The following is a 20,100-nucleotide window of genomic DNA, read 5'->3' on the forward strand; positions in this document are numbered from 1 at the left end:
GTGCTTCATAGTAAGAGCCAAAATGGTTAGCTATGTGTTTGCTATCTACGACCTCCACTCCCTCTGTTGTTACTAGTTTGTGTATTTGTGACGATACCTTTTGGTTTCTTAACATTTTAGCAAGTAGCGCTCCTGTCCTATTTCCTTCATAATAATACATCTTTTTAATTCCAAGGGCTTTCCTCTGTGCCTCTTTAGTTAGGACTGCATTTAGTTCCTTTCTGGTTTCTGTTAGTTGTTTGAAGGATGTTGAGTCCTTTGGGTTGTTTTTATGGGTTATTTCTAATTGTCTCATCTTTTCCGTCAGCATGTTAGTCCTGTCATTGTAAGTTTTTCGTCTGTATGCTGTGTGTTTAATGCACTCTCCACGTAATACCGCTTTGTGGGCTTCCCACAAAGTGGCAGGTGTAATGTCTTGTGTCGCATTATGGCGAAAATATTCTTTTAGTGATTTAGTCAGGGCTTCCAATGTGGCTGGGTGTCTCAATAATGAGTCATCCATCCTCCATATAAAAGGGGTGACTGGGTGGTGCGGCCACTGTAGGGTTACTAGGACGGCTGAATGGTCCGACCAAGGGGTCGGTAGTATATCGGAATCTCTTACTAAAGACATGTGGTTTCTATCTACCATTATGTAGTCTATTCGTGTATATATAGACCATGGGTGAGAGAAGAAGGTGTAGTTTTTTTGTCTTGGATGTTGTATGCGCCATACATCAAGTGTACTTAGCTGTGCAAAGCAATTATATACTGCGTTAGGCGGTCTAGATCCAGGTGTAGCCCTGCCTGTAGAGGTGTCCAATGCTGTATCTAGCGCTACATTCAAATCACCTCCTAGTATTAACATGCCTTTCCTGTGTGTTGTGACTAACTTTGATAAGTGTTGGTAAAATTTGTGTCTGCCACTGTTTGGCGCATATACATTTACTAAAGTCACTGGTCTATTGAACAGTGTTCCTACGAGAATCATTATGCGCCCTTCTTTGTCTGAGGCCTTATTCAGTAGAGTGAAATGTATGTTTTGGTGAAAAAGGATTCCTACCCCATTTCTTTTTGCCGCAGTGTGTGAGTTAAAATACCCTACTGGATGATCTCTGGATTTGAATGTTGGAGCTGCTGAAGCTAAAAAGTGAGTTTCCTGTATGAAGATAATGGAATCTTTATGTTTCCTGAATGTTCTAAGGGCTATAGAACGTTTGGTAGGTGAGTTGAGTCCCTTTGTGTTTTGCGTGATAATTGATATAACTGGGTCAGCCATCTATATATACTAAGTTATACTTGCGCATTTGTTTAATGATATCATATCTTATCCTATGTTTACAAACCATGTCCTGTACCAGACCTGTGTAGTGTATTGAAATGAGAGAGAGTACCTGATCAGTATTCAAATGTTCCTTATGAGGAGAGGGTGAGTATTGCCCTGAAGAGTCGCAGCAGACGAACTTAAAAAAAAATACAAGAAAATTAACATTTATAAACAAGTAAAGAAATAATGTTAACATTTTACCAATCATCATTACTAGTTCCCGAACTCCTCCCAACCGCCCGGCCCACAACCCTTCACTAACGTTATTAGGTGTTAGAGTTCCCTGTTGTAGGGAAGTTCTGGGGGAAAGTGAGAGGGGGGAAAAAGTGGGAACAAGAAAAGGCGGAAGGAGAAAAGTGGAGAAAGGGGGTAAGGGGTTGAAAGGCAATAAATTTGCCAGTAATCCACCAGACGGCCAGCCCCCCGGGGGAGGGGGTGGTAATAAGGGCTTTGTTTGGGGATAGTGGAATATGTCCCATGTATCTTTCTCTGACTAGGCTAAGCTATACTATACCACATAAGAGTGTCCATTGTTTTTCACCCAAAAATAAAGAAAGTGTCCAGATCTTATCAGGTGGTCTATGTTTCTGTGTTCTCTTCACTATCACCCGCCACCTGACCATTTTTCCTTTTCTTGGGTATTGTCACCCATTTTGGACGTTGAGGGTGCGGTGGGAGAGTTGCTCTTTGTTCATCTTTGTTGTCCCGTAATTTTGGCAAGGAAGGTTGAGGGATTTCCAGGTGTTTGCAGAATTGGTCAATATCTTCAGGTTCTTTATATACATACGTTTTATCGTCCTTGACCACTTTTATTGAAAAAGGGAAGCCCCATCTGTATGGGATCCCTAGCTCAGTCAGATGTAGAGTGAGGTATCGTGCCTCTTTGCGTTTTGCAAGTGTCATTGGGCTTAGATCTGCATATATTTGAAGCCTGTCCTCGCCGAATGTAATGGATGGCCTTTTCCTTGCTGCTTGTAGAATCCTCTCCTTATCTGTAAACTTGTGGCAACAAAGGACAATGTCCCATGGTGGTGCTGTGTCTGAAGGCTTTGCCCTGAGGGCTCTATGTATTCTGTCTATAGTGACTGTGTCGTTATTGCCTGATTCCAGCAGAAACCGGAACAAATTCTGAGCATAAGATTGCAGTTGTGCAGGGAGAATTTTTTCTGGCACCCCTCTGATACGGAGATTTTGGCGCCGGCCTCTATTATCTAAATCTTCAAGTTGTGCCTGTAGCTGAAGAATAGTGGAATTTTGTTGCTGCAATTCTAAGGCCATTGTGTCTGTCGTCATGACAGTTTCCTCTGTCTGTTCCTCTAATTGTTGTACTCTATTTCCCAGTGCATTTATGTCTCTCTTGATGTCTGCCAATCCATCTTTAATGGCTTTGTTAACCTGTAACATAAATGTGGTCAAATCTTGTTTAGTAGGAAGAGAGCAGAGGTCCGCTTTTGTTATGGGTGAATTGCTTCCATCTGAAGACTGTGTTTTCTCTTGCATATCGACTTCAGTGTGAGTATATGGTGGTTCTAAATCTCCCCCTGTGTCAGTCAATTTGAAGAATGAGTTAAGTTTCCCTGCTCCTGGGGTTGTCGGTTTTTGTTTGTCGTTTTTGTTTTTATTCCTGGCTGCCATGATAGCGTAGCTGCAATTATTTTGTGGTATAGCGTGTTTGGGGTTCTCTTTTGGCTTGTTCTGTAGCCTTGTCAAGCTGTATTATGTTCAGATAAAGTCTTAGGTTGTGCTTCAGGGATGTTTATGTAAGGCACTCTGTTCTGTTTCAGCGTAGTGTGTAGGTGACGTACCTCTTATGGCGTCTTTGCAGGAACCGTTATGGAGCACCCTGTGTTCCAAGCTTTGTGCACTCAGGATCTGTGGGTCTTTATGGCGTCTTGTGTCGCCTTGCTTAGCGAGAGTGATCGTGCACCGCTTATGTCCAGCTTGTCGCCATGTGTTGTCCGCCTGCAGCTCTGTTGTTCCTACTTTAGGTAGGCTTTTCTGTTCCCAGCTAGGCCCCGTTCTCTGCCGTTACAGATAAAAGGGCATTTCTGCCTAATGACACAACTGTCACTGTGGTCGCTTGCCTCCTGTTCTAGTCAGGATTCGTTTTGGTGCCCTTTAGCTTAATTGCATAAGATTTTCCCCCAGGTTGGGCCCCTATCTGGCTGATCACTATCGGAGCTCTAAAACTTTGCGACCATGCTCTTCCTTGGTCGGCTCCGCCCCCCCCTTCTGCCCTTTTTATTTGTTTCTCAGGAAAGCGTAAGGGTCAGAAGGCTACTGCTACTTCTCTTTCCTTTTTGTTGAGAAGTATGATTCGTTTTGCTTATGAGACTGGACAGCAGCCTCCTAAGAGAGATACAGTTCATTCCAGTAGGGCTGTCTCGTCTTCTTGGGCTTTAAAAAATGAAGCTTCTGTGGAACAGATTTGCAAAGCTAAAACTTGGTTGTCTCTGCACACTTTTTCTAAATTTTATAAATTTGATACTTTTGCCTCAGCTGAGGCTCCTTTTGGGAGGAAGGTTCTTCAAATGGTGGTGCCCTCTGTTTAGGTCCACCTGTCTTTTTCCCTCCATAGCCATCCGTGTCCTCTAGCTTAGGTATTGGTTCCCACAAACAAGTAATTGATGACATTGTGGACTCACCATATCTTAGGAAAGAAAAAGGAAACATAATTTATGCTTACCTGATAAATGTATTTATTTCCGGATATGGTGAGTCCACGACCCCACCCTTATATTTAAGACAGTTATTTTTTACTAAACCTCAGGCACCTCTACACCTTTGTAGTATTGCTTTTTCTATTTTCCTTTGGTCGAATGACTGGGGATTATGGGAAGGGGAGTCGTATTTAACAGCTTTGCTGTGGTGCTCCTTGGCGCCTCCTGAGTCCTGCTGTACAGGAGAGGTACTCCTACTAGTAATTGATGACATTGTGGACTTACCATATCTGGAAAGAAAGAAATGTATCAGGTAAGCATAAATTATGTTATTTATATATATGTGTGTGTGAGTGTGTATACAGTATATATATATATATATATATATATATATATATATATATATATATATATATATATATATATATATATATATATATATATATATATATATATATATATATATGTGTGTGTATAAATATATATATATAAATATATATATGTGTGTGTATATATATATCTATATATACAGTATATATATGTGTGTGTGTATATATATATATATATATATATATATATATGCAAAATTTGGTTTAGCACACCTTACAATAAGTTTATATAGACATCTTTGGGAGTGCTGCCAATATGACCCAGTAATTACACAAACAAAAAGGTATTGGTGCACATTCATTTTCAAAAGCACAACATATTTTTGAACTGTAAAAAAGTTGGGGTTATTATCTATCCCGGTATTTTTGGAAATACTGCTCACCTTTAACCCCTTAATGACCACAGCACTTTTCCATTTTCTGTCCGTTTGGGACCAAGGCTATTTTTACATTTTTGCGGTGTTTGTGTTTAGCTGTAATTTTCCTCTTACTCATTTACTGTACCCACACATATTATATACCGTTTTTCTCGCCATTAAATGGACTTTCAAAATATACCATTATTTTCATCATATCTTATAATTTACTATAAAAAATATTATAAAATATGAGGAAAAAATGGAAAAAAACACACTTTTTCTAACTTTGACCCCCAAAATCTGTTACACATCTACAACCACCAAAAAACACCCATGCTAAATAGTTTCTAAATTTTGTCCTGAGTTTAGAAATACCCAATGTTTACATGTTCTTTGCTTTTTTTGCAAGTTATAGGGCCATAAATACAAGTAGCACTTTGCCATTTCCAAACCACTTTTTTTCAAAATTAGCGCTAGTTACATTGGGACACTAATATCTTTCAGGAATCCCTGAATATCCATTGACATGTATATATTTTTTTTTAGAAGACATCCCAAAGTATTGATCTAGGCCCATTTTGGTATATTTCATGCCACCATTTCACCGCCGAATGCGATCAAATAAAAAATTTTTTTTACTTTTTCACAAATTTTTTCACAAACTTTAGGTTTCTCACTGAAATTATTTACAAACAACTCATGAAATTATGGAATAAATGGTTGTAAATGCTTCTCTGGGATCCCCTTTGTTCATAAATAGCAGACATATATGGCTTTGGCTTTGCTTTTTGGTAATTAGAAGGCTGCTAAATGCCACTGCGCACCACACGTGTATTATGCCCAGCAGTGAATGGGTTAATTAGGGAGCATGTAGGGAGCTTCTAGGGTTAATTTTAGCTCTAGTGTAGTGTAGTAGACAACCCCAAGTATTGATCTAGGCCCATTTTGGTATATTTCATGCCACCATTTCACCGCCAAAAGCAATCAAATAAAAAAAAATTGTTCACTTTTTCAAACTTTAGGTTTCTCACTAAAATTATTTACAAACAGCTTGTGCAATTATGGCACACATGGTTTTAAATGCTTCTCTGGGATCCCCTTTGTTCAGAAATAGCAGACATATGTGGCTTTGGCGTTGCTTTTTGGTAATTATAAGGCCGCTAAATGTTGCTGCGCATCACATGTGTATTATGGCCAGCAGTGAAGGGGTTAATTAGGTAGTTTGTAGGGAGCTTGCAGGGTTAATTTTAGCTTTAGTGTAGAGATCAGACTCCCACCTGACACATCCCACCCCCTGATCCCTCCCAAACAGCTCTCTTCCCTCCCCCACCCCACAATTGTCCCCGCCATCTTAAGTACTGGCAGAAAGTCTGCCAGTACTAAAATAAAAGGTATTAAAAAAAATATATATATATTTTTTTTAGCATATTTACATATGCTGCTATGTAGGGTCCCCCCCTTAGCCCCCAACCTCCCTGATCCCCCCAAAATAGCTCCCTAACCCTCCCCCTCTGCCTTATTGGGGCCATCTTGGGTACTGGCAGCTGTCTGCCAGTACCCAGTTTGCAAATAAAAATGTTTTTTTTATTATTTTTTTTTATTTGTTTCTGTAGTGTAGCTTCCCCCCCACAGTCCAATATCCCCCCAGCCAAACCGATCAACAAATAAATACATAAACCCCTTTGATCCCCACTTATAAGAAAAAACTTTCTGTAGCGTAGTGGTTCCCACCCGCTCCCTCCCCGTGCACGCGCCCGCCCGGCCTCCCCGTGCACGTGCGCGCGTCCGTGCGCGTCCCCCCGGTCGTCCCCGCCCCCGATCCCGCCCCCCTCCGCATCACAAAGGCCATCGATGGCCGCCACCCACCTCCCACACCGGCTCCCACCCACCAACGAACATAGCCGTTAATGTCCGGTGCAGAGAGGGCCACAGAGTGGCTCTCTCTGCACCGGATGGCTAAAAATGGTTATTGCAGGATGCCTCGATATCGAGGCATCACTGCAATAACCGGAAAGCAGCTGGAAGCGAGCAGGATCGCTTCCAGCTGCTTTCCACACCGAGGACGTGCAGGGTACGTCCTCAGGCGTTAACTGCCTTTTTTTTGAGGACGTACCCTGCACGTCCTCGGTCATTAAGGGGTTAAAACTTTCCCAAAACGTTTATATGACTAAATACTAATATAAGGTGGCGCAAACAAATGCAGATTTCCACTTTGAATATACCTCGTAGTACACTATATATGTGTGTATATACACTCTATGGTCGATATCAAGTTCGGAAAGGACAAAATATAGTTTATGGCAACTTATTTAAGTGCAATAGAACCTACCATAGTATGCTTGCTCAATTGGTGGTTCTAGTGTTAAGTCACTAAAAATTAGTGGAATATTTACCATGCTCACTTTATTATGTGATTTCCTTTTAGAGAAAACATGCAGTAGGCTAAAGATAAATAACTGATGGTTTAATATGTTGAATAATAAAATACATAAGCAGATTAAAAATACAATATTATAATACTTAGAAAACCTAGAAAAGACGCCGGTGTCTGATTTGATATCACTATGGATTGAGTTACATATATAAATTTAAAATTAAAATTAAATCACATAAACATGCATAGTTCCTGTATAAAAACATAGTTCCTCTATAAAAACCTAAGGGGCCCGATCCAATAAAAATCGTCGCCCGCAAAAGCTGGCGACGCCAATATTTGCGCTGGTTTGGTATCCTATATAACTTAGAAGTTACGCGCGTATATTTCTGGCGTCGCCCGTAGTTTTTTGGGCCATAGACAGGTATACCAAACCAGCGCAGTTTGGTATCCAATATACAGCGTAAGGACTTACGTGGCGAAAATGGAGAAATCATACTACATTTTCACCTCGCCACAAAAAGCAGCTGTAAGAAGCCTTACGCTGACTATTGGAGCCCCGTAACTCCCTAAACTACCTGCAAAATAAAACCTAACACCTAACGCATGCGCAATGTCTATCTACCTGTCAACCGCGATCCCCCGCCGCAATCTCTAATAAAGTTATTAACCCCTAAACCGCCGCTCCCCGACCCCGCCGCCATCTACATAAACTAACCCTATACTGTGAGCCCCTAAAACCGCCACCATCTAACTGATCTATCCCCTAATGTGAACCCCTAAAACCGCCGCCATCTACCTTATCTATCCCCTAATCTGACCCCTTACACCGCAGCCATCTATATAAAAATTATTAACCCCTAATCTAATCCCCCTATACCGCCGCCAGCTATATTAATATTATTAACCCCTAATCTAATCCCCCTAAAGTAATAAGCTCTATTACCAGCCCTTAAAAGGGCCTTTTGTGGGGCTTTGCCCCAAAGTAAACAGCTCTTTTGCCCTATAACCTGCCCTCCCTACACCGCCGCCACCTATATTAATAGTATTAACCCCTAATGTAAGCCCCTTACACCGCCGCCATCTATATTAAAATTATTAACCCCTAATTTAATCTACCTACCCCGCCGCCAGCTATATTATCCATATTAACCCTAAGTATATTATAGTTAATATAGTTATTACATTATATATATTAACTATATTAACCCTAATTATATTAGGGTTAATATAGTTAATATAGTTACTATAGTATTTATAGTAACTATATTAACTCTATCTAACCCTAACACCCCTAACTAAATTCTTATTAAATAAATCTAATTCATATTATAAACTAAAATATTCCTATTTAAATCTAAATATTTACCTATAAAATAAACCCTAAGATAGCTACAATATAATTAATAATTACATTGTAGCTATGTTAGGGTTTATATTTATTTTACAGGTAAATTGTTAATTATTTTAACTAGGTATAATAGCTATTAAATAGTTATTAACTATTTAATAGCTACCTAGTTAAAATAATTACCCAATTACCTGTAAAATAAATCCTAACCTAAGTTACAAATACACCTACACTATCAATAAATTAAATAAACTACAAATATCTATCTAAAAATACAATTAAATAAACTAAACTAAATTACAACAAAAAAAAACACTAATTAGGGTTAATATAGTTAATATATATAATATAATAATTATATTAACTATATTAACCCTAATATAATTAGGGTTAATATAGTTAATATAGCTGGCGGCGGTGTAGGGGGATTAGATTAGGGGTTAATGTGTTTAATATAAGCGGCGGCAGTGTAGGGGGATTAGATTAGGGGTTAATACATTTATTATAGGTGGCAGCGGTGTAGGGGGATATAGATTGTAGGCAAAAGAGCTGATTACTTTGTGACAAAGCCCCGCCAAAAGCCCTTTTAAGGGCTGGCAAAAGAGCAGTTTACTTTGGGGTAATGCCATGCAAAAAGCCCTTTTCAGGGCTATTTGTAGGGTTAGACTTAGGTTTAGTGGTAGGGATAGTTTAGTATTTTAGGGGTTAAATAATTTAATATAGATGGCGGCGAGGTAGGGGGATTAAATTAGGGGTTAATAATTTTAAAATAGATGGCGGCGGGGTAGGGGCTCACTTTAGGGGGTAGGTAAGGTAGATGGCGGCGGGGTAGGGGCTCACTTTAGGGGGTAGGTAAGGTAGATGGCGGCGGTGTTAGGGGCTCACTTTAGGGGGTTATAGATTTAATATAGCTGGCGGCGGGGTCCGGGAGCGGCGGTTTAGGGGTTAATAACTTTATTAGGTGGCGGCGGGGTCCGGGAGCGGCGGTTTAGGGGTCAATAACTTTTTTTATTGTTAGGATAGTGAGGGGGGATAGCGGATAGAGGGTTAGACGTGTCGGGCTATGTTTAGGAGGCGTGTTAGACAGTGCGGGTGATTTCATACTTTAGTCAGGTTTTGTAGGCGCCGGCAGTTTCTAACATGGCGCAAGTCACTGGCGGCACCAGAAATTTGTACTTACGCAGATTTCTGGACATCGCTGGTTTATCAGACTTACGGTACGTTAGTATCTGACGGCGCCGTATATTGGATAGCTCGAGTTGCGAGCTGAAACTGCGGGCGACGCGGGTTCCCTCGCTTGCGCCGCAAACTACGCCGTATATCGGATCACGCCCAAGAATCCTTAGATAACCATATAATACAATACATGTGTTGCTACACGAGTGAATGTCTCTTTTTTTGTTTGTAAAACTCTCGTATAGAGTAAGCCCTCTGTTAATTTTGGTTAATGTTTAATTTCAATTCTTCAAGGCTTTTATTGGAATTCCTCACTTATAGATTTCCTTATCATATTTTAGTAAGCGCTTTGACAGGAATTTCGGTTTACGGCTAGACTGATGAAAATACACATTTAAAGGGACATGCCTACCACATTTTTTCTTTTATGATTTAGAAAGAGAATGCAATTTTAAACATCTTTCTAATTTACTTATATTATCTAATTTGTTTTATTCTCTTGATATTCTTTGATGAAAAGCATATCTAGATATGCTCACTAGCTGCTGATTGGTTGCTGCATATAGAAGCATTGTGTGATTGGCTCACCATGTGCATTGCTTTTTCTTCAACTAAGGATATTTAAAAAATGAAGCAAAATAAATAATGGAAGTAAATTGTTATGTTGTTTAAATTTCTATTCTCTATCTGAATCATGAAAGAAAGATTTTGGGTTTAGTGGCCCTTTAAGTGAAACTTCCTAAATGTATCCAATCGTCTTTGTTACAAAGTTCAGCTAGACAATTGTAAGTAGCTGTTTGTTGCTAATAGTATGTTCATATGGTTTTCGCGACTCTTAGCGTTCCGTTAGGTCTCCTCCAGATTAACAGTGCACTGTTATGATGTTCTCCCTTTTCGGACAGATGATTCCGGTAGAGTGCTGTGGCTTCCAGCCTCCGTTTCCTGGATAGTCTGATCGATCTCCTCTTCAAGTTTTTGCCACTCCTTGATTACAGGTATCCACTGCGATATTACTTCAGGATTTCCCAATTGTCGGTTATCCGAGCTATGTATTTGAAAGTCCTGGGTTTTTCATCAGATTGCAGGTGTTTAAAAGTGCTCCAACCTGCCTGATAAATTTGCTGGTAAATTAATCAGGAACCTTGCGTCTTTTGGCTGAAGGTGCTCCTCTTAAAGCCCCCAAAATAGCAAGACTGATTTGTGGCAAATACTGCAGTGTTGGAATTCTATTTTAATATTTTTCCATGGCTACTAACCCTTGTGGACTTTGGTAATGATAGAGTTAACAAATGAGAAGGCGTTGATGAAACAACTTTAATAGGCAACAAATCGATCAAATCAGGTATCTTGAGAAAGGCTGAATGCTGAAACGCGTAGAGACCTGATTATACTAACTGACCACCAACACAAAAAAAGGACAGTGAGAGCCTGCTATTTCGGGGGCTTTAAGAGGAGCACCATCGGCCAAAAGACGCAAGGTGCCTGATTCATTTACCGGCGAAATTATTAGCTGAGTTGGAGCACTTGTAAACACCTGCAAGCTGATGAAAAACCTGGGACTTTAAAATACATAGCTCGGATAACCGACAATTGGGAGATCCCGAAGTAATATCGCAGTGGTTCCCTGTAATCAAGGAGTGGCAAACACTTGAAGATGGAGGCTGGAAGCCACAGCACTCTACTGGAATCATCTGTCCGAAAAGGGAGAACATCATAACAGTGCACTGTTAATCCGGTGTCATGATTCTTACCGTTCATCGCCGTGTCACCGCGGCTCCCGGATCTCCTCTATGTGCATTTACGTCACGTTGCCTAGCAATGTGACGCATCCTGACACTCCCTCTGATGTCACGGCTCCTCTCTGCCTTCAAATGTAGGCGGGAGATCTCACTTGGGGCCCGTTTGTTCGTTTGTCTCCGGTGCTGTGAGTACTTTTTTTAACCTGAGCCTTATTCTGTGTATACCTATACCCTCTACCTGACTCTGGATAACGACCATTGCTTGTCTGACCTTTCTATTGCCTAAAACCCTCACACTATCTGACTCCTGGATAACGACTATTGCCTGCCTGACCTTGCTATTGCCTAAGACCCTCAAACTATCACCTGGACACCTACCATTGCCTGCCTGACATTGCTTTTGCCTAGACCCTCAATCTTTTCAAACCTGCTTAAAGGGACGCTTATCATTTATTACAAATCTACTAAAGAGAACATTATCTTTTGTTCGCTGCAAACCTGCTTAAAGGGACATTTACTTTTGTTCAATTACAAATCTAATAAAGAGAACATTTACCTTTTGTTTGCTGCAAACCTGCTTAAAGGAACAGTTACTTTTGTTCAATTACAAATCTACTAAGAGAACATTTATCTTTTGTTTGCTGCAAACCTGCTTAAAGGGACGCTTATCATTTATTGCAAATCTACTAAAGAGAACATTTATCCTTTGTTTGCTGCTAACCTGCTAAAAGGGACATTTATCATTTGTTTGTTGCAAACCTGCTTGAAAGGATATTTCTTATTTGAATCTGCATTATTTGTTTCCTGAGTGGGTCACGTCCTGGATATTTCTCAGTGTGCTAGCGTGTGTTTTATTTTTCACGCTAGCAGTTGGGTTAAATCCTGGGCTGATTCAAATACGGCTGACATCCGGTGGAGACCTAACGGAACGCCAAGAGTCGCAAAAACCGTATGAACATGCTATTAGCAACAAACAGCTACTTACAATTGTCTAGCTGAACTTTGTAACAAAGACGATTGGATACATTTAGGAAGTTTCACTTAAAAGGGTATTTCCATCAGTCTAGCCGTAAACCGCAATTCCTGTCAAAGCGCTTACTAAAATATGATAAGGAAATCTATAAGTGAGGAATTCCAATAAAAGCCTTGAAGAATTGAAATTAAACATTAACCAAAATTAACAGAGGGCTTTCTCTATACGAGAGTTTTATAAACAAAAAAAGAGACATTCACTTGTGTAGCAACATTGTATTATATTTTTGTATTGTATTATATTTTTATCTAAGGATTCTTATGTTTTTATAGAGGAACTATGCATGTTTATGTGATTTAATTTTTTTTAATTTTAAATTATTATATGTATCTCAATCCATAGGGATATCAAATCAGACACCGGTGTCTTTTTGAGGTTTTCTAAGTATTATAATATTGTATTTTTAATCCGCTTATGTATTTTATTATTCAACATATTAAACCATCAGTTATTTATCTTTAGCCTACTGCATATTTTCTCTAAAAGGAAATCACATAATAAAGTGAGCAAGGTAAATATTCCACTAATTTTTAGTGAATTAACACTAGAATCACCAATTGAGCAAGCGTACTATGGTAGGTGCTATTGCACTTAAATAAGGTGCCATAAACTATATTTTGTCCTATCTGAAATTGATATCGACCCTAGAGTGTATATACACACATATATAGTGTACTACGAGGAATATTTTTTGAACTGCTGCAAAAAATTGCCTGCAACCAACATCAAGGAACAACTATTCTTTTTAAATAAAATTGGGATCTTAGTCACACAATATGGCCATATTTTGCTTAGCCAGTCACCACTTACAAGGTGCCCCGATATAGACTGGTCCTAGCACTACAGTCCTTTGCCTCAGAGGGCTGAATCATTCCTACTTTTACTCTTCATAATAGAATAAAACTCCCTGGCTTAATATTTATATGTATATATATATATATATATATATATATATATATATATATATATATATATATATATATATATATATATAGGTATCCAAATACCAACTTGTTCCCACAGATGGGCATCCGCCTTAGTGCAGACTTGAAAGCAATATAAGAACCAAATGAAGATGCACTCACAGGACTTTTAACAGCAAAGTAAAGATTACTTTATTTGTGGAACGTTTTCGGGGACGAAGGGGACCTGATCCCCGAAAACGTCCACAAATAAAGTAATCTTTACTTTGCTGTTAAAAGTCCTGTGAGTGCATCTTCATTTGGTTCTTATATATATATATGTGTGTGTGTGTGTGTTTGTGCGTGCGTGCGTGTGTGTGTGTATAACAGTAGGCTTTCAGAATGCCACCATAAATAAATAAATACATCTGCAATTAAAAAGTGATTAACACATGCTACAGTACTCACATAGAACATTTGAGCTTCCCTTTAAAGGGACAGCAAAAACCTTTTAATTACGTGACATTTCTGTTTTGTTGCTATGGAATAACATGTTAGCTGAACCTCTCTTTTGCTCTCTCTGCCCCCTCTCTTTTGCTCTCTCTTCCCCCCTACCTTCTGCTCTGTCTCCCCACCCTCTTTTTTGCTCTCTCACCCCTCTCTTTTGCTCTCTCTCCCCTCTCTTTTGCTCTATCTCCCCTCACTTTTGCTCTCTCTCCCCTCTCTTTTGCTCTCTCTCTCTCTCTCTCTCTCTCTCTCCCCTCTCTCTATTTTGCTCTCTCTCTCCCCCTCTCTTTTCCTCTCTTTTGTTTGCGCTCTACTCCATATCCTCCCTCTCCTTTGATCTCTCTCTCCCCCTTTCTTTTGCTGTCTCTCTCCCTCCCCCTCTCTTTTGCTCTATCTCCCGCTCTCTTTTGCTGTCTCTCTCCCTCTCTTTTGCTCTCTTTGTATCCCCCCTCTTTTGCTCTCTTTATTCCCCCTCTCTTTTGCTGTCTCTCTCCCCCTCTTTTTTGCTGTCTCTCTCCCCCTCTCTTTTGCTCTCTCTCCCCCTCTCTTTTGCTCTCTCTATCCCCCCTCTTTTGCTATCTCTCTCCCCCTTTCTTTTGCTCTCTCTCCCCTCTCTTTTGCTCTCTCTCCCCTCTCTTTTGCTGTCTCTCTCCCTCTCTTTTGCTGTCTCTCTGTTCCCCCTCTTTTGCTCTCTCTCCCCCCTCTCTTTTGCTCTCTCTCTCCCCCTTCTCTTTTGCTCTCTCTCTCCCTCTCTTTTGCTCTCTCTCTCCCCCTTTCTTTTGCTCTCTCTCTCTCACCCCTCTTTTGCTCTCTCTCTCTCCCCTTTCTTTTGCTCTCTCTCGCTCTCCCCTTTCTTTTTGCTCTCTTTCTCCCCTCTCTTTTGCTGTCTCTCTCCCCCTCTCTTTTGCTCTTTCTCTCCCCCCTCTCTTTTGCTCTTTCTCTCCCCCTCTCTTTTGCTCTCTCTCTCCCCCCTCTCTTTTGCTCTCTCTATCCCCTCTCTTTTGCTCTCTCTATCCCCCCTCTTTTGCTCTCTCTATCCCCCCTCTTTTGCTCTCTCTATCCCCCCTCTTTTGCTCTCTCTCTCCCCTTTCTTTTGCTCTCTCTCCCCCTCTCTTATGCTCTCTCTCTCCCCCTCACTTTTGCTCTCTCTCCCCTCTCTTTTGCTCTCTCTCTCTCTCTCTCCATCCTCTCTTTCCCCCCTCTCTTATGTGCTCTTTCTCCCCTCTCTTTTGCGCTCTCCCCCTCTCTTTTGCTTTCTCTCTCCCCCACTCTTTTGCTTTCTCTCTCTCCCCTCCTCTCTTTTCTCCCCTCTCTTTGGCGCTCTCTCTCTACCCTCTTTTGCGCTCTTCCCCCCTCTCTTTTGCTCTCTCTCCCCTCTCTTTTGCTCTCTCTCTCCCCTTTCTCCTCCCTCTCTTTTTCTGTCTCCCTCTCTTTTGCTCTCTCTATGTCCCCTATTTTGCTCTCTCTCTCCCCTTTCTCCCCCCTCTCTTTTTCTGTCTCCCTCTCTTTTGCTCTCTCTATCTCCCCTATTTTGCTCACTCTCCCCTTTCTTTTGCTCTCCCTCCCCCTCTCTTTTGCTGTCTCTCTCCATCTCTCTCTATCCCCCCTCTTTTGCTCTCTCTCTATCCCCCCTCTTTTGAGTTTTCTCTCTCCCGTCGGCACAACTCAGTCCAGCCCCACCCTGTGTCACGCCCAGCCCCGTCCATGTCACGCCCGGTCCTGCCCCCATAACACACGGTCGGCCCAGGCACATATTTGTTTTTTCCGCTTTTGATTCTTACCAACACTTTGGATAACAGAAGAGGAGAATTATCACAGCACCAGATCACTTATTTTTATTGGACTAACGTCTATTGTACCTTTTTTTTTTTTTTTAATATTTGTAACAGTACATATTTGTCAGCGTAATATGCCTTCATCTTAGCACTCATTTCACATGTGAGGCTAATATATTCTGTGATTTGTTTTAATTTATTCTATCTGCTACGTGCATATCTCTCGCCATTTGTTTTAATATATGTTTTAATGTTACCATCGATCCATGTCTATTTATGTAAAATGTATTAAATTTTTGTGATACTTTTGTGAACACAATCTAAGAGTCTTTTGCTACACATATATCTCGATTCCTATCCATACACTGACACAGTGTCATCCCTACACTTGTAGTCTAATACCACATATATCTTTTAACATCACATATATTCATAACAGACCTTGCCTCTTTTGTTGCTCCTCTCTAGCCCTCTTGTTACAGATGCCAGAAGGTCAGTATGTTGAAGGCCAGGTGTGTTTGTCCTCGCGCTGTCTCTACTGCGCATGACAGCTTTGGACAAACACACTTGGCCTTTTATATTATAGGATGTGCTTAAAGGGTCAGTCTACGCCATAATTTTAATTGTCTAAAAAGATAGATAATCCTTTTATAACCCATTCCCCTATTTTGCATGACCATCAAGGTTATATTAATATACCTTTTACCTCCGTGATTACCTTGTATCTAAGCCTCTGCAGACTGCCCCCTTATCTCAATTCTTTTGACAGACATACATTTTAGCCAGTCAGTGCTGACTCCTAGGTAACTTCATGTAAGTGAGCACAATGTTATATATATGGCACACACTAAGAGGTGGCCTTCAAGGGCTTAGAAATTAGCATATGAGCCTAGCTAGGTTTAACTTTTAACAAAGAATACCAAGAGAACAAAGCGAATTTGATTATAAAAGTAAATTGGAAAGTTGTTTAAAATTGGATGTCCTATCTGAATCATGAATGTTTAATTTTGTCTAGACTGTCCCTTTAACAGAGGGGATTCGATAAGCAGACTCTTAAAACCTTGTCTATTTAAAGACTAATTAACATTCTCCAATTTAAGGATACTGATCAATACATCTGCATTTAGTTTTGTGGCTGACTAGGAGTAATCAAATGTTATGTCTGGTAATTACTTAATCAATAATCTCTATTTGAGCACTGTTCACATGAATATAAGTTGTTTTTTCCTAAAGAAACAGATAGTAGGTTGTACATTAATTATTCATCATATACCATACAGAACTCCCCTAAACTTATTGAAACTAGTGCAAGTTATAAGGTACCTGAGATGTTGATAGAAGGGTGTACTCCAATGTTCCACTTGTAAAGAAAAATGTTTTTTCTTTTTAAAATCAGCTATATCATTAAAAATGGTAGTGCAATCCCAATGAAAATGTACTTTTTGAATATATTAGGCTAATCAATATATCTCAGCAAAATGTTACAAATTTCTGCATTTCTTACACTTGATTAAGCGTTAACATATAGAGGAAAGAAAGAAAACAATCAGAAAATTAAATATCATCAATAATTGATGCATAAACAACCATCATTTAGTGAACAGAGAGGGCCAAGCAAATAAAAAGTGGCAACAATATTTCATTAGAAATAATCTAAATACATTGCAAATCTTTGTTTTCAAATACAACAAATATATACGTACACAATTACATTACAAACACATTATTTACATTAATGCTTGATTTATTGTTGTTTGTAAATGATTGTCAGTAATACAAAAATGGCATGTAATCTTTACCTTTAAATGCCCCTTTAAGGATACAGAAAAGAGCAAAGTGTTCAATTTATGAAATTCAGTGGATGTGCTAATTATAAAACAAATGTTGTTAAACAGCACCCACAATCATTTGTTCAGGACACGTTCCCTATCAAAAGGATGCGTCTTTTGTGCCATCTTCCCCGCACCCTTTGTAAATGATGAATCATCTTAATTTGTTTCTGTTATTTTTAACAACATTTATCTATTAAAAAAAAAATGAGTCTACACCTACATAGGTCATGCATATTTTTGAATACATACAAAAAAATTAAAAGATTTTGAGCAATGTTTTATTAATCTCAGCTATGCTTACAATATCTTTATTGTCTGCTACAATATTTGAATGTTAATGCACTGTTAATTAACTTACATTATAAATGATGGAAGACTTTTATTACATGTATTGATATATTGTTCATGTAAAATGTTACTGCTGTTTTCAGATAAAACAAGTCTACATGCTTTTTATAAAGTAGAACAATAAAGAAAAGTATAACAAAATAATAATTGTTCAGTCTTGTATTTGAATTTATTCTCTGCTTTGGAGACAATGCCATAAAATAAATCATGGTCAGCGTGGCCTTAATCATAGTCAGTCTCAACCAGTAGGCGACCTTGCTGGAAAAAACTGTGCAAACAATAATGATCAATAATATTAATAACCTTCTATGAAACATATTTTTAGGCCTAGACAACAAAATAAAGGCTTTAGCATAGACAACATGTACTCAGTGACAGATCTGGTAAGCAACCAAGCTCTGCACCTATACACTATGCTAACGGCATAATGACATACAATCCTGGAACCTACAAAGCACATATATAAACAAAGATTGAAGCATTGGTCAACTTTTTTCCTTTGAAAAATCAGCTAAACAAAGAGTTATTAAAACCTAAGCAAAATGACATTAAGTTTAATGTAGCTATCCTATTCCAAGTAAATAAAGCATATTTTTTTTATTTACAATTCTGTCTAAGAAAACCACATAATATTTTTATTGTCCCATGTTTGAACTCATTAATGTTATTTTTTCATATCTTTGACTTGCCACATTTTATTTGAGACTATTTTAAATATTTACTAGCAGTTCTGTATATTAACAATTTAAGAGGGGAAAGAAATTCCTAAAATTAAATGTATTTGAAGGCAATTTATTTTCACATTTCAGCTTGACAGTTGTCAGGTTTGGGGACTTGACTGACCAACCTAAAAAAATATCAAAGCTAGTCACCAGCCACAATAACCTAATGCAGATGCCCATCTCAATTTATGGATGATGATGTAAATATTTTGCACTTAACATGGTGATTTTTGGCTTTAATTTCTATATCTTTCAGATACATTATAAGTATATCTGTTCAAAATAGTTAGATATCATTACTGGAAAAATATATTTTGTCAGACTTGGATTAGGTAAACAGGTAAAAATCTATAGGGAGAGGGTTTTTAAATGATTTACACAGACCTAAAAGGCAGCAAAATATGTGCAAAGCAGAGAACAACAATGCCTGTACCAAATCCCAGTCTCCAATGACCTCTGCAAGGAAAAAAAAACATAAGTACTTTACATACAAGTGAAAACATTCTCCAAAACTTATATGAAAAAGAAAGTTTTTAGTGAAAAATATTGGATAAAACATGTACGTTCTTTTTTATTTGAGGGGTATTGTTAGTATGTGTGTTACCTGCTATCTTTAGGGAATAGGGCCACCTTTGGGGACATTGTCCCTATACAGATTATGCCCTATATGTGAGTCCTACTCTAATCCCAACCTTATGGTCCTAAAAGAGTTCAATGGGTGGGGATTAAAAAGCCCATCCTAGTTCTTAATAGAGATATTCTAATTAAGGTGCCAAGACAAACAAATGCATTGGTACACAGTATAACTGATTCGTAATGTATACCATATTGAAATTATGTTTGCCTTGACATTTGAACTTAATGGCTTTGAACAAAATATTGTACCAAAAAAAAAACAAAACAAAAAAGCTTTTTATATATTTTGCATACCTCCCAAAATTTGCCAGACTTTTTCCAGGATGTCGGATGTTAAAGTACTTATAAGCAGTAGCCAACAAGCATTTTGTTGGAGTGGCTAAGTATACCATGTAAGGGTAGAGATGATGTGTGCCATAGTTATGCCTGGGTGTGACATGGGTCTGTATGGAATGGACTGGGCTCATCCTGTCCCTTTAAGCACAAAGAGGGGCTGATGGTGGGAAGTGGACTATACCACCCAGCCCGTAACATTCCTGGATGGAAGGTAAACATTTAGGGGGAAAAGCAAAAGTAACTGTTTTCTCTTGTTAGTGAAATATCTACAGCCAAGCACAAGCAAAAGATTGTGGTATATATTGCTGATGATTGTCCATGGTGTTTAAGTGCAAGTATTTCTAACATAATTCAGTTTATCTATATGTATGCTATCCCATATGATTATGCATAATTATTTTACTAACATTTCAAAACACTTTATAGCAATCATAAAAGTACTTACTGATGATAATATTTTAGTTATATAAAATGTTAATACTAAAGGACAAAGGGACAAGCACATCCGTGACTCACAACATCAATTTATTACAGTGAGTTTTGCACATGTAAAGACACACTTATTAGATGTAAGTAAAAACAGGTTCTTAGTTAAAATTTGGCAATCAGACCTCCGCTCCCCGGTGCTTTTAGCTAGATCTATATATAGTATCAG

This window comes from Bombina bombina, chromosome 5, assembly GCF_027579735.1.
Source record: "Bombina bombina isolate aBomBom1 chromosome 5, aBomBom1.pri, whole genome shotgun sequence".
NCBI lineage: Eukaryota > Metazoa > Chordata > Amphibia > Anura > Bombinatoridae > Bombina > Bombina bombina.